Here is a 6,342-nt window from a genome sequence, read left to right as displayed (position 1 = left end):
CTCCCTCTTCTTTCTCCACCTTTTGTATCCAGATCACTCACTCCTCTTGATGCACTGCCCCATGCCATCCTTTCACAGCAGCTGATGAAGGGAACTTGAGTTCACAAAGGCTTGTGGTTTCTGTATCCATTATTTAGTTAGTCTATAAGGTCACTATCTACTCTGCCTTCTTCCTCTATCCATGCCATTTGTAATGTAACTACTCAAATGCAAGGAGTAAATTTGGGTATTCCCTTCCACTGATAAAGCTAGAATTAGGCAAAAGATCTTTATTTTGGTCTCTAGCCAGAAAGATTCCCAGTCTGCCAGGTGCACGTGAAAATCAATCGGTCATCTTTGCTTCTGAACGCCACAAGGTTTGTGATTTGCAATCATTTTCCAGGTTCCCCTTAAGTGGTTTAAAAAGCAGAATGCAAAAATTTAGAGAACAAATGCAAGCAACGGCTGCAGCTCAGCACCTTGTTTCTTCAATTAAGGTAACACCAAAGTTCTCCATGTTTTCACAGCAACATGCCCAAGGTATGCCCAACAGGAGACAACTACCCTGCTATTCCATATGTGTCCGAGTGCTAGCAGCGCTGCTCACAAGCCATCAGCCTTTTTGGCATGGACTCAGGGCAGCTTTAAGGCATCTGCATGGCTGGGGCTGTCGACATACCCCTGGAGTCTAAGTTTTGCAGGAGATGCAAACAGGTCTTTCTCCTCACACTATGAGCTGGGTACAATTTTTCTCTCCCCGTTCAGCACCTGCATAACAAGACTCAAGTCAGCAGCAGATGTAACCAAACCCAGCAAACCCACATATTTCATTGAAACCCACATATTTATCACACTATTTCCCTTATAGTCCAAAACACTGGGGGCCAACACTTTTGATACGTGTGCCACAAGTTAATCCCCATAACCTCCCCAAGTGCCACTCTGATCACTTTAAGTACCAGGCATAGCTATTAATAAGAGCAAACCATAGCCCTGTGCCTCTTCCTCCTGGAGTTAATGGGGCCTTCCCAGTTTCAATAGGAGCAGGGTGGAGCTATCTGAATGCATGTGTTCTGGTAAGTGGGAATATCCCAGTCATTAATTAGGTGGAACTGAGTCCTTAAGGGGCTGATGAAAGTACGTAATTAAGGTTCTTTGATGCCATGGTAGTGTTCAGGCTTTACTGCAAAATCACAGTACAGAGCAGCCTCTCACATGTCTGAGCTATTTCATTCCTGTCCCAAGAAAAAGCACAATTAGTCATCCATCCAATAACGATTAATCATCTATCCATCCTACTTTTCCTCTCCCCCCACCCAATCAATGTGGGAAAAAAGAGAACTATTGACTTTTTAAGTAATCCTTTTTGTCAATAAAGGACAAACACGCTCTGACTTAAAGCAATTTAGAAGGAGATCTGTACACCTCATCTTGCGTGTCATGCCAAAGTCTTGATTCCAGGCTGCAGGTTGTTTAATTAGTGGCATTAATCCACTAAATGATGGCAAAATGCTTAGTAATGATGTCTAACCAGGCCATTTCAAGGGAACCTTGTTGTTTAATTAGGAGATAATTAATGACAGCATATAGAGTACAAGGTTATAAAAGGCTCCTGCATGTCAATTGCTCTTGGGCAGAGCTCAATACAATAGCTTTTAAATGGGCTGTTCAAATTAATTGCCATTATTATGGTACATGGATTTAAGAGGGGTCATTATTCACCATAAATTCTAGCTGAGCTTTTATTTGGTAGCAGCCAATTAGGGGTATAGATAAAGAAAGGTGCCCAGGAAGCGGAGAGAGAGAGATGGTGAGTAAACTGGGTGAAGATGACTGACGCGGAATAAATAGAGACTGAATTAGGCAAGTCATATGCACTAAACTCCCCAATATATTTTGGATGCTGAAAACAATTTGCTGCTGAGGCCAATCCTTCCACAGTTAAAGCTCCCATGGAAGCCACTTCCATAGGCATTCAAAAACGGATTAGACAAATTCATGGGGGAGAGGTCAGCTGGGAGCTATTATGGTAGCTAATGTATCCTGACATCCCTAAACCAATGATGGTTGATGCCAGGGAGAGGATGGATTGCTAGACATGCCCTGTCCATGTACTCTCCCTCTGAAGCACCTGCTGTTTGCAGCTGTTGGAGGTGGGCTACTGGGCTGGATGGACTACAGGGCCGACACAATAGGGCACATCTTGTATTATGATGTTCACTGACTTAGTAGCATCCGGTCCAGAAGAAGGCCTAATGGAGAGATTCTGATGCCCTTAGTTGGTGCTGAGAAAATCCCCACAGGCAGGAGTGTTGGACAGGGCCTCTATGGTCAAAGGAGGGCAAGGTGATGAGATAAGTGATCTTTTTAGTGCCAACATCAGCTGAAAGGCCAAGGGGATTGAGGTGGAAGCTAGTGTTAGATCAGGAAGCAGTCTCAATGGCCTCAGCAGCTGAGTCTATGCTTCTGGGGGCAGAAAGATGTGAGTTCTTGTCTTACAGCCACTGCATGGTTTTTCATGCATGTGGTGTGCGGTGTAGCAACACCCATGAAATCATAGGTGGCTAAAAATCATAGGTGGCTGTGGCTGTGAAGCAAAAATAGAAGAATGCATGGATTACTGGCAGCTTTCTGTAGTTTTATTCTGTGGTTTTTTGTATATCTCTGAAAGATATATGAAGACCATAGTGGTTCAAAATGTGTTGTTATGTAAGTCTTTAATGGAGTATAACTGGGAAAAGAGGCATTTGATGGCAGTGACTTGGAGCATAGTAGCAGCATTTCAACAGCTTACAATAGTGGTGAGACAGAGCTGGGCTAAGCGTGTGAGATCAGCAGCCTGGCTTGGAAACCCAAGCACAAATTAGCCTTCCAGTTTCTCCAGAGGCCCGTTTGCAATGCCTGAGTTTTGGGTGGAAACCTGAATGCATGGAAAGTGTAATACGGGGAGATCTGCTTCTGTTTCTTCTCCCCATGTGAGCTGCCTCTCCATAAGAAAAAATGCCTGGCATATGCTGCGCAGACAGAGAAAGGCTAGTAATGTGCTTAATGGACCAAAAAGCAGATCTACATTCATTCCTGGATCCTGCCACCAACTATTATAGGACCTTGAGTAATGCTATATGAAGATACTCATGTTCGCTCCTGAGTCAGTAGTAGTGTAGCTACAGTGTGTGGTGCAGTTCTCAAGCTAATTAACTCTGCTTCCAATTAGTGCTGGGCCAAGGTAGTTCTACTGTTTCTTGTTCAACACGTAGCTTGGTGGTTATCTCTTTGCCAGCACTACCTTGCAAAAGGAATCTATCCATTCTCCAGCTATACAGGGAAAAGAATATGCTTCCTTGCAGAGCCGCTAGTCGTTATCTTTGCTGGGATCCGAATGGCTGGGCAGCAGCTCTGCAGAAAAGGACCTGGGGGTGACAGTGGACAAAAAGCTGAATAGGAGCCAACAGTGTGCCCTTGTTGCCCAGAAGGATAATGGCATAGTGGGCTCATTAGTAGAAGTGTTGCCGGCAGATCGAGGGAAGTGATTCTTCCCCTCTATTTGGCACTGGTGGTACCCCATCTGGAGTCCTGTGTGCAATTTTGGGTCTCCCCCCGCCCTCCTCTTCCCACTACAGAAATGATGTGGACAGATTGGAAAGAGTCCAGCAAAGGGCAAAAAAAATGGTTAGGGGGTGGAGCACATGACTTCTGAGAGGATGAGAGAATTGGGCTTATTTAGTCTGGAGAAGAGAAGACTAAGGGGGGTTTAACTCCCTGCAGGGGGGTTGCAAAGAGGATGGAGCTGGACAGTTCTCGGTGGGGGCAGATGACAGGACAAGGAGCAATGGGCTCAAGTTGCAGCAACAGAGGTTTAGGTTGGATATTAGGATGAACTTTCTCATTAGGAAGGTGGTGAAGCACTGGAACGGGTTACCTAGAGAGGTGGTGGAAGCTCCATCCTTGGAAGTTTTTCAGGTCCAGCTTGACAAAACCCTGGCTGAAATGATCTAGTTGGCTGGCCCTGCTTTGAGCAGGGGGTTGGACTAGATGTGACCTCCTGAGATCCCTTCCCACGCTCATTTTCTATGATTATATGAACGGTTCTCTCTGTCTGGATTGTACATTCAAGCTTCTCAAGAGAGGGACTCTCTCCTGGTATGGATATACAGTGCCTGGCCCTGAGAGCCTCCAATATCAGTCATGATCTCCAAATACTACTGCATTACTATTTACAACTAATAAGTTCAACCTGTTACAGTGTTTGCAAGATGCATACCTGCCCCAGTAAAGCTAGGAACCGAACATACCTCATGAATATTAGATCTAGATCCCAGCCTGTACTTTATGGCTCCAAACCCTTTCTATTTCTGAAATATTTTTGCATTTTCTTTTTTACTTCAAAATAATACAATCCTCTCTAAATTAGAATAAGTGAAGCGAGGATCATTTATTCTACGGCACTTTCTAATAATTTCCAAGTGCGTTTATAACAGGTACTCTGAAAAACATCTTTCTTGTGCTTTGTATAATTTGTCAGTGGGTGGAATGTGATTATGAGAAAAAAATATATAAAATACCCAAAGGTTAAAAGAGACAGCTGTTGTGAGGCATTTTAGTCTTTTTAAGATCTGAACATCTTGATCTTTGCTGTCAGGTGTGTTGGGAGAGAGAGTATTTGTAAGAGCCAAACTAAAAATACCCTTTGATGAAACCACGCTGCTTTTGGGCTAATTCAGATTTGGGGGCAAACAAGGAGCTTTTGATGACCCTTTTTGACAGGGTCACTTTTGTGTTCCTCAGGATCAGACCTCTCTATATATTCCACAGTCTGCAGCACATTAGACTGAGAAGGACTGGAAACAGGCTTGCAAAGGAGTTACAAGTCTGACTCAAGATCTGGGAAGCATCCCTTATAATGAGAAATGAGAGAAACTCAGTGTCTGTTTTATCTAAAGCAAGGTAAAGAGAGATGTTGTAATGCTTGCCTATAAGCACCGACACAATGAAAGAATATGCAATAGCCTGGAAATGGTATAAAGAGCCGGGAAATAGTAGAAATATCCTTGCAATGGTCTAAAGAGATCGAATGGTTGGAAGCTGAACCTAGACAAATTCAATCTAGAAATATGCCACATTTTTTATCGGTCACTCCTGGAACAATCTACGTCGGGTCTTGATGCGTTCTCCATCACTTGCATTCTTGAAATCAAGTCTTGATTTTTGGCTGGAAGAGATGTGGCAGCTCAAACAGGAGATATGGGCTTGATGAAGAGATGACTGGGTGCTCTGCAGGAGATCAGATGAGATGGTTGTAATGACTGTGAAATATATATGTCTACCAACATAAAATCAAAGCTGCCTCTGTCCCAATGAGTTTATAGTACAAAGTTGTCCACTACGAGTCCATCTTTATCTCAAGATGCCTGGGACCTAGTGTCGAGTGGCTGTCAAAGGGGACAGGTAGAGCAGGGAGTTGGTGGAGCCATGCCTGCACTTCTTCACCCAGCACATGATACACTCAGTGTGTGTGAGCACTTGGTGATAAATGGGTGACACTTATGGAGTTTTTTCCCCCCAGCAAAAATAGGGCACTGACAAAGTGTCTGCTGGAGTGGCTCTTGGACTGTGCAGCTGTGCACCTTTACTGAATAGGCAGACTGCTAGGAGAATGATGTAGCCTGATGGAAAGGAAAGGGGTTTATACATGGCACATGGGTGCACGAGGCTGGCTTCTGTTCTCACTTAGATGGGAGAAATTCAGAGGAAATCTCTGCAGTAACTTCAGATTCACAGCCATGCATGGGGGAGATGCATCAGTCTGACAGAATAATTGGGAAACTCAGACTGACTGTTAGTTTGCAAATCACACCTCTCCACAAAGGGACTATCTACATTTAACGATTTATATAGTTGTCTACGTATGTAACTAGTTTTTTAAAAAACAGTTATATCGCAAATGCATTTGCTTTTCTCTCCTTTGCTTTTGAGCCTTGAAAAAATCACCCATGAGAGCACCTCCATCATCATTACCTGGAGGGAGGGCTGAACACAGCTCCTTCAGTATGAGCTTCTACTTTGTGAGTGGTTGGACAAAGGGATTTCCTTCCATGCAGCCGGTAGCTTCATCTACCACACAGCAAATACACCAGAGCTACACAGAGTGATCTGCTTAGCAGCCCGTGAGTTCATCTAACTGCAGCTGCTGCATCTCCATGCAGCCAGCTTTTAGTCAAAGCCCCACTTAACTTTATAAGGTGTGGGCAAGAATTGGAGGAAGGGCAAAACTTGAGTGATACCTTGAGCTACCAGGGCAGTGAAGCCAAGCCCAGAGAGATTCCCAGGCGCGTGGACACCCCATGAACCAGCTCCACGGAGAGA

The sequence above is a fragment of the Gavialis gangeticus genome, unplaced genomic scaffold, assembly GCF_001723915.1.
Source record: "Gavialis gangeticus isolate Ggan-Ray unplaced genomic scaffold, GavGan_comp1, whole genome shotgun sequence".
NCBI classification, from domain to species: Eukaryota; Metazoa; Chordata; order Crocodylia; family Gavialidae; genus Gavialis; species Gavialis gangeticus.
Note: the sequence above shows the minus strand (reverse complement) of the source record.